The sequence below is a fragment of the Lissotriton vulgaris genome, chromosome 1_1 (assembly GCF_964263255.1).
Source record: "Lissotriton vulgaris chromosome 1_1, aLisVul1.2, whole genome shotgun sequence".
Taxonomy (NCBI): Eukaryota; Metazoa; Chordata; class Amphibia; order Caudata; family Salamandridae; genus Lissotriton; species Lissotriton vulgaris.
The window spans coordinates 885,697,574-885,719,212 of NC_141685.1; the positions used below are offsets into that span (position 1 = coordinate 885,697,574).

Below are 21,639 nucleotides of genomic sequence, written 5' to 3' on the forward strand. Positions count from 1 at the left end.
CTGAACCTGGTTCCCAGTTCCAAATTCAGCAGCTCTGACCATAGTGCCGCATCCTCTCCCCCACTGAACACCGTACTGCACCACTGAGAAAAACTCCCACTGTCTTCAACTACAACCCAATTGTTGCCCGCTATAAACACCTGGATGCGGCTCAATTTAAATTACGCACTAGACAAGAGCAATATGCGGCCTACAAAAAAAAAAAAGTAACAACATCTTGGAAAAAGCAAACACTTATAGGGAATGCAAAATTTAGCAAACCATGGGAAATGTAAGCTGGAACAACATGGTTACCTTAATGCTTTTACACTCACTATTCAGAAATCAGTGAGTGCTTTTGCCTGAAAAGTGAAGGACACGACTACAGGGCCCTGAAGGGCCCCATTTCAATGGCCATTTCTTATATCCTTACAAAATGTAAGCTGTATGGTAAAAAGGCCACATCCCTGGACGCAGAGCCGCAGCACACATTTTGTTTTCCAATCCACACATTGCAGTACCTCCAGGATTGGTGCACTAGTTCCAAGTCCAGGAAAAACAAACACATTAAAACAAAAATAGCGCTTCACTGGCAAACTCTGCAAAAGTGGCGCTAATGTGTTCCAGTGTGAATAAAATCAGTTTGGCCAGTTTGCTACCACTCTGTCTTACTTTATTTAGTTATTTATCTACTTTTCATATTTTTAGCCTTTTATTCCCAATGCTGCACTTTGGAATTAAAATGTCAGAAAAATATGACATTTCCAGCAAAAGTGTCTTTCTTTTTTGGATCCATTTCACAGTGAAGCAAAAAAAGAAAGGAGAGGAAAGACAGTGAGAACCCCGTCTTGAAGTCACGGTGTTCATGGGCATCCGCAGGGGGGGTTAGGAGGGTCACTCCAGGGGGGGGCAAGCGCCCCTCCTTGCCCCCCCCCCCTGCGGACGCCCATGCCTGTCACCCTCCTAGTCACTCTGTCGTGTTCATCAGCCCCAGGAATACACAGGACGCGATGGCTGTACACAGGTACTCTTCTTCATTGGCTTATCATTACAGCTAGTATGATCCCTGACCTCTCACCTTGAGGTCCTCCCTGGAATGTCCTTGTCCCTTCCTGTCCGCTCCCCTAAACCGGAAGCGGTGTCCGCTGTCCCTTGTCCTCTGTCCTTTGCCCAGGGTCCTAGTGTCCCTGGCCTGGGCATGACATCTCCCCCCTTGTTGTAAAACAAAACGTTTTGCCTGATGCTGCCTGTGGTCATGGAGAGAGAGATAGATAGATAGAGAGAGAGAGAGAGAGAGAGAGAGAGAGAGAGAGAGAGAGAGAGAGAGAGAGAGAGATAGATGGTGAGAAAAGTCTCCACAGGCCTCTGTCTCTTTACATCTCCTCAATCAGTCTTTTGGTCTTCTTTCATTCTCTTCTTGGTCGTTGTTCTCTGATGTCAGCTTGTGCTGCCTCCTCTTGTGTGTCTTCCTTCAGCCCATGTGTCGGCAACTCATCTTCTTTTGTTTTCAATTCTCTGAAGTGTGAACTATTTCGGGTGATGTGGTATTGTCCTGCTGACACAGTTATCATTGGCCCCTTCACCTCTGTCACCGTCAATGGGTCTCTTGAGAAGGCACTATCTGATTTCCGTAATTGTCTTTGCCGGACTACCACGGTGTCCCCTTCTTTTATTTTGGCGTCTGTTGCGTGTCTCCTCCGATCAGCATATTCCTTCATTTTTGTTTTCGCTTTTTTGTCCCTCGCAGCTATGTCTTTTTGCTCCGCACTTTCCACTTCTTTCACTTGTGGCAACCTCGTTCTGCTTGATCGCCTCAACACCAGTTCATCGGGGCACCTTCCTGTGGAACTGTGAGGGGTGTTCCGATAGTCTCTTAGCACTTGGCATAGTGCTTGTCCAATTGAGATCTGCGTTAACTTGGCTCTCTGTATTGTTTTTTTGATGGTTCCCATGAACCGTTCGGCCATTCCGTTTGCTTGTGGCCACAGAGGTGTTATTCTTCAATGGTGAATCCCGAGGTATTCCATATTTGAATTCTTCGCCAGAAAATGGTGGGCCATTGTCTGTCTTCAGTGTCTGTGGCTAGCCCCATGCTGCGAATATGTCATCCAGAACTGGCAGAGTTGCGTTTGCCGAGGATGATGCTACTTGTCTCACTATTGGGAACCTGGGGAACTCATCTATTATTACCAACAGGTAAATTCCTGTCTCCAGAGGCCCATAGAAATCAGCTGCCAGTTTTGTCCACACTGCCTTTGGAAGTTTGGACATTTGCAGTGGCTCCGGCTTTGATGGGGGCCCTGTTATTTGGCAGATGTGATAGTGCATCACAGTCTCTTCTACCATGTTGTCTAGTCCCGGGAACCACACTTTTTCTTTGAGGGATTGCTACAATCCCTCGATGTGACTCATGTGCTAGTTCTACCGCCCTTCTCCTCAGCGTTCGGGGCATTACTATCCGGGTGCCTCTCATCACTATTCCACTCTCGCTTTCTGAGAGCTCTTCACTGATCTTTTTGAACGCCAACAGCTTTTCTTTTATCACTCCTTTACTTCCTAGCTGCTGTTGTTGTTTACGTGCCTCCACCTTTGCTGTTTTGTCACTTTCATTATGGCTTGCATGGTGAGATCTTGCTTTGTCTCCTGTTCTAGCTCTTCCATTGTTATGGTTGCTGGTGTGTTGTGTTTGAGTGCAAAATTTAGGTATTCCTCTGCCATGGTTGTCGCTTGCGATGCTTGTGGCAGGGGGTGCCTTGATACGTAGTCAGCCGGATTATGTTCCTTCCCTGGTTTGTGTATTATTTTGAAATTGTAGTCCATTAGCCGTATCCCCCACCTCTCTATCCTGGGTGGTATGTTTGCATTTGGATTTCCATATATTGTTATCAGTGCTTGGTGATCTGTTATTATTGTGAACGGTTTTCCGTAGATGAACATGTGATAGTGTTCACATGCCCACAATACCGCCAAGCTCTTTTTCCGTCTGGGAGTATCCCGTTTCTACGTCCGATAGGCTTTTGCTTCCGTATGCTACTACGTGTCTTGGGGAGTCTTTTCCTGGTTGGTGTTGTGCCAATATTGCTCCTAATCCCACTGGGCTGGCATCTACAGTCAATTCAGTGCACAGCCTGGGATCAAAATGTGCTAGGTGGTCTACTGCCGTCACAGCATGTCTGATCTCTTCAAAGGCTTTGCTGCATTCTTCGGTCCATGTGAAACTTTGGCCGTGTTTTGTCAATTCCCTCAACGGTGCGCTTACAGTGGCAAAGTCTTGAATGTATCTTGCACAGTAGCTGGCAAGGCCGAGGAATGAACTCACTTCTGCCACATCGCTTGGTTCTTTCGCTCTTTCCAGTGTCTTTACTTTGCTGCGATCCGGCGCATTCCTTTCTTGGAGAAGATGTGGCCCAAAAATACTAATTCGTCCAGCTCCAGCTCACATTTGTCTTCATTTAGTGTCAGGCCCGCCTGCTCTAGGTGAGAGCATACATCTCTCAATGCTTTATCGTGCTCCTCATTCAACTTTCCAAACACCAGAATGTCATTGCTGTAGTTTAGGCTATTTTTCACTGGCCTTATTACCTGTCGTATTGTCTCCTGAAATATCTCTGCAGCGGACGATATTCCAAAGCTCAAACTTTTACACCTGAAGAGACCTAGGTGTGTAGAAAACGTTGTGATGTATCGAGACTGAGGATCTAGTTCTAGTTGGTGGTATCCCTTGCATAAGTCTAGTTTGGAGAAACGCCTTGTGCCTGTTAGGCAGCTGATCATATCATCACGATGAGGTCCGGGATGCCTCTCACGTTCAATTGCTTTGTTTGGTATCCTCATGTCGACACATATTCTTATTTTTGACGTGTCTTTCTTTGGTACGGTCACGATCGGTGACACCCACGGCGTTGGTCCTTCTGCTGGGTCTATTATGTCTTGCTTGAGGAGTGCTTCAAGCTCTTCCTCTACTTGTGGCTGCAGGTGTATTGGCACTCTCCGATGGTGTTGCGCTATTGGCCTTACTGTTTCATCAATGTGTAGCGTTATTTGCTGCCCTTTCAATTTTCCTAGTCCCTGCAGTAGCTTGGGGTATTCCTTAAGGATGCTTCTTTTCTCTGACATGTTGTAAGTCATTTCCAGTAGACCCATCATCTGAGCTGTGATGTTGCTCAATAGGCATGGTGCTGGGATGCCACCCTCCAACACGTGAATTTCTTCTTTTGTCTTTTGTTCTTTGTATGTCAGTTCTTCCGTAAATTTTCCCATGTTTGTTACTGGTTTCCGGGACCCACAGGTGAATACTTCAACTCGGGACGGCCTCAACGTTGGGTTTATCTTCATCTTTTCGTATTCCGACACACACATGATATTATATGTTGCACCGCTGTCAAGGACAAACTTTGCTTTGTGTGATCCTAAACCTATGGTCACAGACTCTGTCTTTTTCATTTTGCTTTTGTCTACCAGACATATTCTTTCTCCTTTTTCACCCTCATCAGCTGCTTCTGTAGTAACATCCGACATGAGATAGAGTCGTTCAGTCTTTTCCTCTTCCTCTTCTTCATCTGACACTATTGATGAGCTCCTTGTTCCTGTCTCAACATGTCTGACATGCCTGCTTGTTGACATTCGTGGTCTTCCTGTTCTTCCTCCGTCATTCCTGAAATGCATTCCCTGACACACACTGGCATAGTGGTTTCTCCCATTGCATTTCCTGCACGTCTGGCCAAATGCCGGGCATGGGCCTCGATGTGGAAATTCAAGTCCACACTTATAACATGTTACTTCCGGTTGTTTCTTTGCTGTCTGTTCATTTCTGTCTTTTTTCCAGCCGCTCGTGCGATTCTTGTTTGTCATTCGGTGTGCTTGTTCAACTCGTTCTTTTCCTCGCTCCATTTCCTTTGCGTGTGCTGTCGCTCTTGCCTCCGCTCTTGCTAATGACAGGATATTTTCTAGTGATGTTGGTTCCTTTAGAATCCTTGCAGGGAACTCCGTGTCACGGCAGCCCTCAATGATATGCAGTCTGATTTCTTGTTCATTATCAAACTTGTCGAACTCACAGTGTGTTACGAGCTTTCGCAGTCTTGTTGCAAAGTCATCTAGCGTTTCATCCGGTTGTTGAAACGCAATTGTGAAGGTGTATCGCTCGAAGTCGACATTTCTCTGCGGGTCAAATTTGTCTGTTAGGCACTTTTTTAGTTAGGTGGCAGTCTCCTCTTGTGGCAGTGTCACTAATAGGTCTTCAACTTCATCACCTACTAAGTTTAGGAATACGCCTAGTTGTTTAGCGTCAGTCACATCGGTCGCTTCCTTGTATCTCTCGAAGCGTCTGATCCATTTCTCCCATCAAATTCCTACTTGTGGCTCAGATAAGTTGATTGGTAGTGGTCTTCTATATTGTGCACTTTGTCTTTCTGGTTTTGTATCTGCCATCCTTTCCTTTTATTGGTTCCCTTTGTCTTGCCTTGTGCTTGTTTTTTCCTTCTGTGCTCTTCCTGGCACTCTTTTATTATTTCTTGTTTTATCCTGTCTTCTTAAATCTTTAGTTCTTTATTATATCTTTTCTTAGCACTTTCTGTTCTTATTTTCCTTTGTTTGGCTTTGCCTGTGCTTCTTTTTTATTTCTGGTGCTCTATTTAGCACTTTCCATTATCATTATATATTGTTCTTGCCTTTGCCTGTGCTTATTCCCTTTCTGGTGCTCAAATCGGCACTTTCCTAGTTTTGCTCGTGTTTTCCTGTTTTTAAAATGGCCGCCGCGCTGTTCTGTCTTCTCGTTGGTCAGTTTGCCTGATTTCAAAATGGCCACTGGTAGTCTCGCGAGACTTCTCGACCAATCGGAGCACTGCCTGACTTCAAAATGGTTGCCCGGTTTTCCTTTGTGTTGATTGGCTCTGGCCGCCTGACTTCAAAATGGCCGCCCTTCTCGTGAGATCTCGAGCTTTATTCTATTCAATGCGCGCGCTCGCTCCGCTTTTCAGTCTGCTTACCGGGTGATGTGGACGCTTCTTTTCTCTGCTCAAATGACGGTCGGGGTGGGCTCCTGCGCAGTTTCCTCCTGCATACACAAGACAGGGTGGGCTCCTGGTCTCGATGATGTCGTCGCTCGTCCCTCGACGCGGCGTGCAGCAGCTCTTCTTTTCTTCGGTCCTGTTGGGCACACGATAGCACGCTTCGTCGCCAGTTGTCTTGTTCATCAGCCCCAGGAATATACATGATGCGATGGCTGTACACAGGTACTCTTTATTGGCTTATCATTACAGCTGGTACGATCCCTGACCTCTCACCTCGAGGTCCTCACTGGAATGTCCTTGTCCCTTCCTGTCCCCTCCCCTAAACCGGAAGCGGTGTCCGGTGTCCCTTGGCCTCTGCCCTTTGCCCAGGGTCCTAGTGTCTCTGGCCTGGGCATGACACACTCTTCATGGTGTACTAACCGGTGACCCTTGGAAGTAATTATTTGCTTTAAGACAGGTTTCTCTAATGTCGGACCTGGAGGGATGATTCAAGCCAGATTTGTAAGATAACTACATTTATCTAAATGGGGATATGCTAAAAAAAATCTGGCATGGATCAAGCCTTCCAGGACCGATTCTGAAGAACCCTGCTTTAATAGGAGAGAACCAAACGCTGTATTACACTGCACCCAGTTTCTTGTAATAATTTATGTCAATGTTGCTTCTCAACAGACAGGCTTGTGGAAAGGGTGGGGGTTTTAGTACAAAGAGCAGTTGAATGTCTGAAATAGTATAAAATAACAAACACAGGGCTACTGGTTTATCAAAAAGAGTATGAGTGTACATTTTATCTCCTTCATTACAGCAAGATAAACTAACGGTTCACATCCCGGGGGAGGCCTGGCTGGTGCATTTCTCTGGGATGTACTCCTCTGACGATGGGTCCGACAATGTACTTCAGCCATTGTGGGTTTAAACCTGGAGTTTAGCGAGGTAGAGGTCTTGAAAGCGATAATTGATAGGTGTAAGAAAGTGCTAGGATCGGATGGTGTCCCGCTTGATCTGTTTAGGTAAGGTAAGGTAAGGTAAAGTTTATTATGCATAGTTAATTAAAATCAGTGCAAAACATATTACAAAAGGATCATAAAATATCATAAATTAAAACCGTTAAAAGTTAAGCATGTGATTAAAAAAAAGTACAGTGTGACTGTCGATGCGCCTTTTTACAAGGGTTGGACAGTGGGTTCCCTTGCTTCCTTCTGGCCGTCTGCTTGATAACCTGTGTCTTTATTGTTGATCTGTTTAGGGAGGATCCAGGGTTCTGTATTCCTGTCTTTACTTCTGTATTTAACTCTGTTTGTAGCATGGATGTGCCCAGTTCTTGGCGTTCATCTATAATAGTCCCTATCTTTAAACAAGCATTGTCATAGCCAATATGTCTCGCCTTTGGGACCTTATAAGTGCTTAGCCATGCAGCTTATAATCCTGGGTGGTGTGCCACCAGGGATTGAATAGCTAAACAATTACTATTTTTGCCATTCAGAAAGCGCATGAGAAGCAGCTCGCTTCCAAGGACATAATACTTACTGGTACAAGAGAGTGCAAGGGCCTGCAGCAGCCCCCTTGCCGTTATGTTAAGTTATTTATATAAATGCCAGTCCGCTGTGTCCTACAAATGTACCAGGGCAGGCCGTCCTCCCCTCACCCCACGGAGCGGGCTCGAAGAATGCAACAAGGCGTAACTTTCATCCAGATTCCTTTCGGCCGCGAGGCCCTGACATGCCGACATTAGGCCGGATCACTCTGTACTTCTAAGGTTGGCACCGCCCACTCCAACTGCAGCAGAGACTAAACGAGATCCCGCGACCGCCTCATCTGTGTGCACATGTATGCACATCACTTGCACATGCTGGTAGACTGCAGGGCGGAGGCGCTGCTCCCTCCCAGCCGGGCACCAAGCGCTAGAGGAACATATTGTAAGTGCCCGAGGAGGGTTGCCAACTGTGGGGGCAGGGAGTACCACAGATGGAAGCACTCAGGCACTGCCCTGCCAGCCTGTTTCTTGTCTTCTCCTGTCAGATACCTTCTGACAGTGGTGAGTTTTTGGATACCGAGGCAATAGCCTCATTACTCCATATTCGTTTGGAATTTTGTAGTCGCTGTTTAGGTTGTCTTATTGGTGTGTGACGCTTTGTCACAGTTGAGGTTGCATCACATGGTCAGCTCAGTGATGGGCCGCGGGTAGCGGTCAGTAGTGTTTGCAGAATTGTCAGCATGTTTCCTTCGAGAGTCTCGTCTTTGTCCGTGTAGATCCTTCTGTTAGTGTTGAGGTTTGGGTGCCTGCCGCGGCTAATGCCAGCCGGCAGTGAGCGGGTTTTAGGTGCTTGCCGAGGCTGTTATGCCATCAGGGCAGCGGTGAGTTTTGCGTATCTGCCGGCGTTTGCCTTCAGGCAGTAATGAGTTTTTGGATGCTACGTTGCTGTTTCAGGTTCGCAAGGTTAGCGCTTCAATGGGACGCGGATAGCGGTCAAATGGGTTTGTAGCGATATCTGCAAGTTTCCGGATCAGTGCCCTGCCACAGTAGCACCCCCGAGATTGAACACAATAGAGAGTCTTTTTTGTCAGTGGGGGAAGTGCACACAGGACAGGACATGTCGGACAGTGCACAGAGGTGGTGCATTCAGGACAGTACACCCAGGACATGCACACAGGACAGTACACATACGACAGTGCACAGAGGTGGTGCATTCAGGGAAATGCACGCAGGAAGGGCGGTTCTTCGGTGGCGCGCTGGCATCCTTCATGGAGGAATTAATTCACTGAGCGCGTGCTGCTCGGTGGAATGTTTGCCGGGTTGCTAGTAGTAACAAGGGGAGGGAGGGTGTAGTGAGCAGCTAGTGTGTATGTGTGACGGAGGACAGACAGTGGCTCTTCTGTCACAACCACTCTACTGCTGCTGAGAATTGTAAGAAATTACAGACTGCATGGAAATTACTGGGACGAAACGCAATTTAACGTGAAGACGCGTGTGTTCCAAACATCTTTGAAAGTGAATTTCGTGTAGCATTTATCGAGTGATGCTGTGTGTGGAGCATACATGAGCTAATAAGCACTGATAAGGAATGCCACAAAACAATAGCTATTAGTGCAGTTACTGCTCAAATTTATTTTTAATACGGGAAAACTCAGCGTGAACCCAAAGACCGGTGCAAATATAAAAGCGGTTTTAATGTCAGCGGTAAAACTTTAAACTATTTTGTTTCATTAGTATTGTACTAAATTAGAGTACATGAGCAGGATACCGCCCGCAGCAAGCCAATAAAATCATTAATAAAAAACAATACTAAAGTACTAAAAAGAAAAAAATGGCCAGACTTTGCAGAAAATAAAAAATGAAATACAATTCCATCCCCAAAGAAGATTCCGGAGTGGAGTCTCTGCCTCTCGGCGCCATCATGAACACAGAAGGTCAAAAGGGAAATAATAATGATAAGAACTCTTAAAAAACATAACATGCTCGTGGCTCAGATAACTGGAATGCTACTGCAAAATCCTCAGTCATCTGATGTTGGCGTTTGAAGCTTTAAACATCCTCAGAGTTTGATTCATACTTATTCAAACTATTCCCGATTGAGCCACTAGATGGCAGGAGTGTGCAGAACAAGTCCCTGTCTACAATAGACACATCAGTACTCCATTTCAATGACAGATCCCTACTGAGTCGGTCGAAGGCGTCCGGTAAAAGGACAGGCACTCCCGGGAGGCACAGAAAAACGGGCGGCAGACCTTGAATGGTAAGAACACGCTGGCTGCCGGCCGCAGTCGTCGAAAGCACATGTCCCTGATGTCAACAAACACATTAGCTGCAGGCATCCTCGAGGGTGGGGAGGTTCCGCAATAGGTGTACCCCCAGGACAAGTAAAGGAAACCCGTCTCAAACTCAAACGCTAGAGGAGTCTGAAATAGGGTGACCAACTGGCATTGGTGCAAATTCAGGACGGTGAGTGTAAAAATTCAGGACAAAGGGTCAAAATTCAGGACACAAATTCAGGACAGGAGGTCAAAATTCAGGACAAAACGTCAGGACAATAGGTACGTTTTACAGACACATCAGAGGTCGCGCAATAGTATATAAGTAAGCCCAGCCATTTCCAAACATATTCAACCATTTGCAAACCTATCCATCATGTATCCTTCCATCTATCATTTCACTCATCCATCCATTCATCCATCCCCTCATCCATCCCCTCATCCATCCTTTCACTCATCCTCCATTATCCATCCATCCATCCATCCACCCTTTCACCCTATCCATCTGTACACTTATCCATCCACTCTTCATCCCATCCACCCATTCACTCATCCATTCAGCCATTTACCCTTTCACCAATCCAGCCATCCTGTCACTTACTAATCCTTCCACCCATCCACTCTTTTAGTCATCCATCCATCCTCCCTTTCTATCTCCATCAACCCTTTCACTTAGCATTTCTTCCATCCATCCATCCACCCACCCATCCATCCATCTACTCATCCACTCATGAATCCATACATTGCCCCTATCACTCATCCATCTATCATTTCACTCATTTAACACATCTATTCATCCTTTTGTCCATCTACCCTCCCTTTCACTCACTCATCCATCCTTACACCCACCCTTTCACTCATATCTCCATTCATTCACACTTGCACTTATCAATCCATCAATCCATCCATCATTTCACTCATCCACCCACCCACCATCCACCCACCCACTCATCCATCCTTTCACCCACCCACCATCCAATCCACTGATCCATCCTTTCACCCACCCACCCACTCATCCATCCATCCATCCACCCACCCACTCATCATCATCCATCGATCCATCCTTTCACCAACCCACTTATCCATCCATCCTTTCACCCACTCTCCATCCATCCATCCTTTCACCCACCCATCATCCATTCATGCATCCATCTGTGCTTCCCCTCATCATCCATCCATCCCCTCATCATCTATCCATCCTTCCCCTCATCATCCATCCATCCTTTTCCCTCATCATCCATCCATCCTTTTCCCTCATCATCCATCCATCCATCCTTTTCCCTCATCATCCATCCATCCTTCCCCTCATCATCCATCCATCCTTTTCCCTCATCATCCATCCATCTGTCCTTCCCCTCATCATCCATCCATCCTTCCCCCTCATCATCCATCCATCCTTTTCCCTCATCATCCATCCATCCTTTCCCCTCATTATCCATCCATCCTTTTCCCTCATCATCCATCCATCCATCCATCCTTCCCCTCATCATCCATCCATCCTTCCCCTCATCATCCATCCATCCTTCCCCTCATCATCCATCCATCCTTTCACCCCCCTCATCATCCATCCATTCCCTCATCATCCATCCATCCATCCATCCTTTCACCCACCCCCTCATCATCCATCCATCCACCCTTCCCCTCATCATCCATCCTTTCACCCACCCCCTCATCATCCATCCATCCATCCATCCTTCCCCTCATCATCCATCCATCCTTCCCCTCATCATCCATCCTTTCCAGTCATCCATCCATCCTTCCCCTCATCCATCCTTCCTTTCATCCATCCTTCCCCTCACCCATCCATCCCATCCATTTATCCTGCACCTCATCCATGCATCCTTCCCCTCCATCCATCATCCTTCCTCTCATCCATCCTTCCTTTCATCCATCCTTCCCCTCACCCATCCATCCTTTCATCAATCCTTCCCCTCAGCCATCCATCCATCCCATCCATTTATCCTGCCCCTCATCCATCCATCCTTCCCCTCCATCCATCCATCCTTCTCCTCATCCATCATCCTTCTCCTCACCCATCCATCCATCCCATCCATTTATCCTGCCCCTCATCCATCCATCCTTCCCCTCCATCCATCCTTCCCCTCCATCCATCATCCTCCCCCTCATCCATCCTTCCTTTCATCCATCCTTCCCCTCACCCATCCGTCCATCCCATCCATTTATCCTGCCCCCCATCCATCATCCTGCCCCCCATCCATCATCCTTCCCCTCATCCATCCTTCCCCTCACCCATCCATCCACCCCATCCATTTATCCTGCCCCTCATCAATCCATCCTTCCCCTCCATCCATCCATTTATCCTTCCCCTCATCCATTTATCCTTCCCCTCATCCATCCATCCTTCCCCTCCATCCATCATCCTTCCCCTTGTCCATCTTTCCCCTCATCAATCATCCAGCTACCCTTCCACTTATACATCCAGCTATTTACATTTTCTCTCCATCCTTCCCCTCACTCATCAATCCATCTATCCTCTCTCATTATCCATGTATTCAATCTTTCATTCATCCATTCACCCTTTCACTAATTCATCCAGCCATTCACACATCCCTTCACTTACTTACTCGCCCACCTCTCCATATTAATTTTGAGCTGAGCCCTTTTGAGAAGAGGCCCATCAAGAACTTCACCCTCGCTGTAGGGGCCGTTCCAGGACTGGGACAGAAGCCACCCAGGGCGGAGACAGGATCCACCACAGGGGGGGGACGAGAGCCATCACAGGCGGGGGTGGACTGGAGCCATCACAGGAGAGGGAACAGGATCCACCAGGGTGGACACAGGATCCACCACAGGGGGGGACAGGAGCCATCACAGGCGGGGGTGGACTGGAGCCACAACATGGGGGACAGGAGCAGGAGTCATCACAGGAGAGGGAACGTGATCCACCAGGGTGGGCACAGGGGTGGGCATGCAGTATTCTAGTATCATCTTGGGCTTCTCACCCCCTCCTGCACAAGACAACGAGAAGACAGGCTCTCTGTCCAAAATGCCATCCCCCACTGTGATATACAGTACTTACAGGAGATACTCTAAGAGAACCGATTGTCCTCCATACTTTGTTAATCAGTGTGGGTGCGATTGTGCCATTTCTTTATTGTATTACATTATGCATGTTTGAAGAACCGAGGTTTGCTTACAAATTAGTGACAGTAATTAAGCTCGGTGAAGAGAAGCAGGTGCTGCCTCGGTGTAATCAGGGGTGTAATCTGGCCGAGTCTAGGATGTTTGGGGCCCTGGGTAGAAATGGAATGTGTGAGCCCCCCTCTATATAGCAGATACAAGACGCATTCAGGGCTGTTTGCATGTGAATGGATGCCCCCTGCTCCTGAACCTGCAGCCCCTCCCTCTGTCACCTTCAAGCACCTCTTAACAGCTCATCAAGGGCTGGAGGTGTGAGGGTTGCCATCCCGCTGTGCCTCTACAGTGCTGCTGGGGGTCTGAGCTTTCATACAGCATCTGAGTCAAGAAGGGAGGTGGGGGCAAGCTGTGCCCGGTTAAAATTACGGACAAATGGCGTCCGTTAAAGAATCCTTCACGGACAACGGACAGACAGCCAAAATTACGGACTGTCCGTGAAATTTACGGACGGTTGGTCACCCTAGTCTGAAAGAACAAGCGTAGACTTCTAAGACTAGTCGTGCTATCATCCAGACAAATACAGACGCTGGATTATTGAAAGCTTGTTAAACAGTAAAATAAGAGAAAGAGACGAACTTTTGGTGAACGGTTTCTTTGTGGAGCACACAACTCTGCAATAAGTGCTTACTCCACTGGGAATAAAGAGTGGACATTTTAGCTGATTGACCGCTGGCATTTTTTGTTGAAACAAGAAGCGCGAGCAAAAAGGAGACGGAGAGGGCGGAGCGAGTGAGTGGCCAGGACGTGTAGGCGAGGAGAGAGGCGCGCGCGCGCTTGGGAGAGCAGGCTTCACATTTCAAGCACTGCACTCGTGCTTGTGGCTCGCCGCTGCTCGCTCCTTCAAGGTGAATGCCGCCCAAAGCACGAGTGCAGTACTTGAAAATGAGCAGAGCAACGGCTAAAGGCCCTCCTACGCAGCGGGCGAGACCTAAAAAGGTAATGTGCAAGACATTAAATGTTATCGCCCAATATCCCTCCTGGACCCCACAGACAAAATTATTGGGAAGGTAGTCCTGGCTAAATACAAGTATGTTAAAGGAGTCTCTACCCACCTGGCTTTTATGGACCTGTCAAGCGCCTTTGATTACGTATCCAGAACACAGCTGTAGTCCATTTTAGAGAATATTGGCGTCAACGAGGGGATGGTTTAATTTTTAAGACATCTTCACCATGACCATACAGCAACAGTTTGGTATAGTAGTGCCGGTGAATGCACAGAATCATTCAGTATTAAGTGGGGGTGCGCAAAGGATGGGTGCTTGCCCCAATTCTTTTTCTCCTTTACACGATTGAACTGAAAAAACTCTGGTATCCGTTGGAGCAGATGTGCCGTGCGTGGAGAAAAAGCCCATACCAGCACTCCTATATGCTGATGATGAGGTGCTCCTGGCAAGGAGGGCCAATGGCCTCAAGAGGCTTATTTTTAGTTATGTCAGTTTCATGAAAGAGTTGGGCTTGGAGAATAAGCTTAAGAAAACCTTTACTATGGTTTGTGGACCCAGTAATACGAAAACATGCACCCGCACTATTGCTGGCAAAACATTAGACGGGTTCAGTTCCTTCCCTTATCTGGGATTGGACTTAGATGAGGGCTGTACTTGGTCTACCTGTACTAATAATAGCATAATGCGCCTTACCCAAGCTGTTGGTACTATTTCCTCGCTTGCCATGTCACTCGACAAAAACACATTGTGTCAATATTAGAGTTCTATAAACGGAAATGCTTGCCAATTTTGACATATGGAATGGCTTTTTGGGGACATAGGGATGCACTTGAAATGCAGACAGAAGAGAATAGATTCTGTCACAGGTTACTAGGTGTCCCTCACTCTACCCAACATTTTTCATTGCATTTGGAGTTAGGCTTGGGATATGTTCAAGTGACTGTTAATACTGCACCCATGGCTCTTTGGAGTTCTATATGGTATAAAAAAAGAAGCCAAACTTAATCAGGCCGTCATTAGAGATTGTTTATCTTGTGAACATGGTTCGGCCATCCCGTGGTTAAAGTATATCAAAGAGAGTTTCTCTGTGCTGAGTTTTGCACCCTGAGACAATTGTGAGAAAAAAGACAGAAACTGGGTCAAGGACTCTTTTTTTAAAGCATAAACAAGCTACTAGGGAACTGACGTAAGTGGCTAAACCAGCAGTCCGAGAATATTGCATCATTCAAATGGTGCCAACTACTTCCCTATACTTATTATACGTGATTAATGTGTATGAGAGAACACTGCTGGCAAGGTTCAGGTTAGGCTCCTTCTGTGGGTAATTTGGTTTCCCCTTGGCCAGTATTCTACGGATTCCATTTGTATTTGCCCATTTGATGAGCATTCAGGCCAAACCATTTTACACTTTGTCTTCTTCTGTCAATTTTACTTGCCGAACACAAGGAAATTTGCATTACCCCTATTACGTAGACATACATTTTCTAAGTGTAAAGCCGCCGTATTTTACCTGCTGCAACTCAATGACCACTGTGTATGCCACGCAGTTGCTAGCTTCTTGAATAGCCAAAAGAAGGAGCATGTTGTTTTGATGAAATAGTTTTTATTTTCCATTTTACAAAGTATTGTGGATCTTGTATTGTAAAGTGTAAGTTTGTCCCTGGCATCTTACTTTTTATCCATTTTTATTTTAGTTTTTATGTCTTTGGATTTAAAATGTATGCACGGTCACTTTACATATTGTAAATTATTCTATAATTGTTAGTCTTTTTAACATATGTGTTTTATATTGCATTATTCTTTCTTATAGTATGTATCTTTTATGATCTGCCTTCGGGAGATCGGATAAAGACTAATGCGGCTGCAAAGTGTACATAGCAGAAAACACTGTTTTGCCAATGTTGCTTAATACTGAACTGCGAATTCCTTAATTGATAAATTCCCTTTAATTCCCACAGTTAATACTGGGAGTGTTCGTTTGAAAACCATATTTCAAAAGTGGCCTGTGGTTCAATCAATCCATCCAAATGTAATTTCCAGGTGTACAATACAAAGGTAGTGCGAAGTGAAAGAGGTGCAGCAATGCAGTGAACAGGTGCAACAGTGGTTAGGAATCTAATAAAAAGTGAAACAATATTACACATTCATATAAAGGAGTTATAGCTGCATGCAAATATAGTCAGTCAAATATGTTTAACAATCAGGACCTTAAAGTACTGACATTTTAACTCCAAAGTAGAATTGGCAAAGCCCCCTCATGATAGACTACGTTGTGAGAAATGACCAATTTATTTACTTTTAGGGGATGAAATTAAGGATCCAGTTTAGATCAAACAATTTGTTTCAAGGTGTCAAACCGAAAAGAATCACTGGTGAAATAGAAGGTAAAGGGTCTGTGACTTTGACCGTATCACAAGGTTCCTGCTCTTAAATGTTCCATAGTGGCGAGATTAAAATAGCACAAAGGTAAGATCATAAATGAAAGTAAGAGGCCCACATCCTAAAGGATTGAAAAAGTTGCTCAAAACCTCATTCATATTTTTTTTATTCATTGCCCTGCAAATGTTGAACCAGTCACTCTGCATCCCTTAGCTCACACAGCCCACCGACGTGAGCTAAAGAAGGTGGTGTGAAGGAGAGGGCGTTTCCAGAAGTAACCACACTATGGGGTAGTTTGGAAGTGGCATACCCCACCATAGCCCATCAGAAGGGGGATTACTAAGTGAAAGACAATAAAATAGGATGAAAAAGGGAGTAATCAAAGTTAGAAATGCAAGGATAAATGGCCCGGCTGATTTTCCACGTCAGATCAGTGGTCCTGACCAGTGGTCGAAGTGGGGAAAAAAAAGTAGGGGAACTGTGGGTGGAGAATCAGGGGGCGGGATCAACCGAAGATTGAATCAGTGGGCGGAGTCAGGGGTGTGGCTAGAAATAGCAAAACATACCAATTCTTAGTACGTTTAGCATTTTACTGACCAGTTACAGCTTATAACGTTATTTAATTAAAAGAATGGATATGTTTATTTGAGGTTTAATTCAGGAAAAAGCAAACACTCATAGGGAATACAGGTTTATGTAAAGCATGTGAAATATAAGCAGGAACAACATGTTACCTTAATGCTTTTACTCTCATTGTTCAGAAATCCATGATTATTTTTTGTCTCTAACATTGAGGTCATGAATGCAGGGCTCCTCCTATACACATGTGTTAAGCAGGGCTCAGAAGAGAAAGGGACTCTTCAGGAGAATCTAGACTCACGGAAACCCACAAAGGCTCCTTCATATTCATGTCAGCCAGCTAGCTGCTCAATCATAATATAGTAAAAAGAACAACTGGTGGACAGAATGCAGAGCAATATCATACATTCACCCCAGTGCAGAGAGATGGACCTAAATCCATTGTTTATTTGCTCACATGCGATTCCAGTTTGGACCCAGCCATATGCAAATCAGTCTTGATCCTGTGCCCAATGAGAACAGTGTAGCCCGAACTGCCAGGCCAGGTCCTCCCTGGACTGGAAACAAGCATCCTAGGACCGGTTTCGGGCTTTCAGCCCTCATCAGCCAGGATAGCTTGATTCCATTGGCATGGAGAGCACAGGACTCATGTCTGAGCATACCTGTCCCACTTAGGGTGACAAATGCAAAAAGAACAATTGATGGACAGAATGCAGAACAAGGTCATACATTCACCCCAGTTCAGAGATCGGGGCTTAAATCCATCGTTTTTTACTCACCATGCCATTCCAGTTTGGACCCAGCCATATGCAAATCAGTCTTGATCCTGTGCCCAATGTGAACAGTCCAGCCCGAACTGCCAGGCCATATGTATTCAAGTGTCCTTTCATTCGGGAAGTGAACCCAAAGCAGTACCCACTGAACTATACACATAACATATTGCTCTTTGATATGCATGGTACATGTTCTTTGCAGCAGGCATATTACCCCTCTGCACTACCTTAGATGAGTAAAATAGCCACTAGACAAAACATGCTCCCATCTCCCTCCAGCAGGTATATTGATCACCAAAGTTATCTTGGCACTTGTATTGTTGACCGAAACCTGCTGAATATACAAATAACTTTGCAGTGTTTTTAAAACTCCTGCACTTGTACAAAACCGGTCCCCCCATACTAAACTGGCCCCCTACCCTTCCAGTCGCCCTGGGAAACGCCTACTCCTGCCCTTTCACTGCTCCTGTCCAGTCAGTACTCCTGCTCATGCTCGATCAACACTCCTGCTTCGTCAATTCCCCCGACCCCTCCCTTCTACTGGCCCATCACTTCTACTGGCCCGTCACTTCTCCTGCCCGTCACTGCTCCTGCCCTGTTCACCGCTCCTGCCCTGTTAACCGCTCCTGCCCCGCTCACCGCTCCTGCCCTGTTCACCGCTCCTGCCCCGCTCACCGCTCCTGCCCCGCTCACCGCTCCTGCCCCGCTCACCGCTCCTGCCCCGCTCACCGCTCCTGCCCCGTTCACTGCTCCTGCCACATTCACTGCTCCTGTCCTGTTCACTGCTCCTGTCCTGTTCACTGCTCCTGTCCTGTTCACCTCTCCTGCCCGTCACCTCTCCTGCCCCGTCACCTCTCCTGCCCCGTCACCTCTCCTGCCCCGTCACCTCTCCTGCCTGTCATGTCACCTGCCTGTCACTGCTTGTGCCCGGTCACCTCTCCTGCCCTGTTGCCTCTCCTTCCTCGTCTCCTCTCCTGCCCTGTCTCCTCTCCTGCCCCATCACTGCTCCTGCCCCGTTCACTGCTCCTGCCCCGTTCATTTCTACTGCTCCTGCCCCGTTCACTGCTCCTGCCCCGTTCACTTCTCCTGTCCCTTCACCGCTGCTGTCCTTTCACCGCTCACACCCGGTTACTGCTCTAGCTCAAGCCCCGTCCCCTCTCCTGCCCCGTCACCTCTCCTGCCCCGTCACCTCTCCTGCCCATCACCTCACCTGCCCTTCACATCACCTGCCTGTCATGTCACCTGCCCGTCACTTCTTGTGCCCGGTCACCTCTCCTGCCCTATTGCCTCTCCTTTCATGTCTCCTCTCCTGTCGCCTCTTCTGCCCCATCACTGCTCCTGCCCTTCATCATCCCCATAAGGTCACCAATCATAGACTTCAGAACATTGGAATATTTTCTTAAATTGTCATTGCTTGAGTTGGAAAAGATTTGTCTGCACAGATGGCGTCATTATCAATGGGGCTTTGCAGGGGGGCGAATCTGTTAGTACATGCAATTATTAAATCTGCCAAATCATGTGCACATGGGTCAGGAGGTGGTGTAAATACTGCTTCCAAATATGAGCTTACTCGTTTGGTTATGGGTGCAAAACCACTCTTGCCCTTGGGTTTCTCAAACATCTTTGGAATGGTGTGTGTTACACCGGGGCCTGTATGGGGAGGACAACTGTCAACCGAACTAGAAGTGGCGTGAGAACGGCGCCGGTGCATCTCCGGGCCGAGATTGCCGGGAAACAGTCTGGTAGGCATTGATGAACGTTGCTTCAGCAGGTAAACACTGTGTATATCACTGCCACAAAACCCAACTAATAGCAGCTTTAAATTGGCATGTAAATTTGCTGGCAGCGTCCTCACAAATGAGGTGCGATCACTAGCTCACAGCAGCCGCAGGGCCATCAGAGTAGCCGTTTTCGCACTATGCTACACTGATGGCCCTTTCAGTCTCACTTTGCAGGCCCATTAGACCCAGCGGGGAAAGGGAGGAGGTCGGGCGCAGTGCAGAGGCCTTCTGAATATTCACGTTGCACCACTCATGCGTGAAAAAAAGGTGTACTTTTAAAGTATGGCAATTTTACAGTCCCCGGCACGCTCTTTCAAAACTAAGAAGTAGGGGAACGGACTAACATAGTTTTAAGAAGTAAGGGCACGCCGTGCCCTTCCGTCCCCGCCCACTTCTAACGCTGGTCCTGACAAACAGAGAGGTTGGAGTCGGACTCTTAGGCAGCAGAAGGAAGCAATGCCTATCACGAAATTTAAAAAAGAAAACAGAATGCAGGAGTGCAGAGAGATTTTTTTAATAATTAACAAAAAAATCCAGTTCGAATTTTTCACAAAAATCTGTGCTTTACCTTAGACACAAGTTTTCAAATGTGTAGTGTACAGGAACAGATGCCGTATAGACAGTAGAGATGTTTCCACAATGTAAATGTCCATATCTGATGGTTGTCATATTTCCTTTCAGGACCGGCTGCATTCGATCGACACAGACGTCCCAGAATATACGGGCAGGTGAAGGAGGAACTTGGAGATCATTAGGCTTTTCATTAAGGAGGACCTCTCTCCAGTCTCTAAGAAGGATCGCAAAGCTGTCTCAAGTGGATCACCCACACCAGTAGAGTGACAATCACGACTATTGGGAATAATGTTGTCAAAGCGTCTTGGACCACAGATTAGGAATCGCTTGCTCACATTAGAGACGGGAGTGTTGAGGGCTGTGCATGCCCACTCATGCTGTACTACCCACTGCCAGGCTCAAAGACCATAAAACAGCCTAAAGTGATGATCAAGCCAATGAGTTGTGCTACCCTAATGCATGAAAAGGATCTGCCATTTTCTCATTGCTCAACACATGTAGTGCGGTTTAATCCCCAGGGCGGGGTGAGATACAGTGGGTGGGTGTAATTGGATAAGGAAGAGATGGCATCTCCTTGGATCAACGGGTAATCATCTGTAAAATGATAGATGAGCAAGAACCGATTTATCACCCTAGGAGGCCAATATTTGCCATATGTTCTGCTTGTGCCAAATGAAACCTTCATTGGAATATTTTGCTAGTCAGATCGGCTACATCCTTTAAGATGCACCATACACAAACGGTGTCCGCCAGTTCTAGCATTTTGTAATTACTAATTTTGTATCCATTTTTGTGGAATTTATATACAATGGATATTATAAACAAATACTTTCCAAATCATTGGTGGAGGACCTTGTTTACAGAGGAATGTCTGCTGCCCCCAGCGATACTGCCAAATCTTTAGATAAGCGATAGTGCATCAGAAACCGGTCGTACTCCATTATAAATGAATTCACAATTGTCCTTGGAGGTACAGCACCATTACCCCACCCACAAAAATCACAGTTTAAGAAACTGAGATTAAACCAGTCTCTTTGAAAATCATGCTGAAATGAGAGTGGCTGGATTCTGCCTAACAGAAATGGCACTAACTGTTTTCGGAGGTAGATATAATATCAAGGCACAAAAGAAAAGGGGTGCCAGAAAGAAAAACTTTACCCGTCATGATAAAGACAAGTATTGAAAAAAATATGACACAATCATTACAAATATTAATACCTTTTCCATTAAGAGTCACCAATCACTTTCTTGTGAAGAACTCAATACACTTCTGCTACATCTTGGAGAAACATCCGAAAGAAGACCTCTGAAAACAAAAACAAACCGAAACAAACGTTTTTGTATGTCTGGAAGACTGTCTTTTTGAGTAACATGATTAAAGAGGCAATGATCTCTCCTGTCTCTACAGACTTTCTCACTTCTTTTGAATATATTCTTTGTCTCTCTATGATGTTTAAGAAACAAAATGCTCTTAAATGTACATTGTGTTAGTAATTAAAATGTCCTTCTTACATAGAAACAGCTTATCCGTCAGGAAGACACAAGGTAATTGAACAGTTCTCAGAGTGACATTTAAATCAGTTTCCAGGCTTCACTTGCAGTGAACAAAACCCTCTTTCCACGATGGAGTTAAGCTCCACTTACAGACAACGGTAGCCCTCCCATCGTAGGCCCAAGCACCCATGTATAGTAAATGTATATCCCTCCCCAACAT

General features: G+C 46.3%; 1 long non-coding RNA gene across 1 annotated transcript in view; it reads left to right on the top strand.

Moving 5' to 3' along the window:
* Nucleotides 1-21,326, top strand: part of LOC147748105 (uncharacterized) — a 33,018-nt gene extending 11,692 nt beyond the window's left edge. Inside the window, exon 2 of the long non-coding RNA XR_015308637.1 lies at nt 20,034-21,326. This is a non-coding gene — a long non-coding RNA (uncharacterized LOC147748105). The remainder of the gene's footprint in view (nt 1-20,033) is intronic.
* Nucleotides 21,327-21,639: the final 313 nt, after the last annotated feature.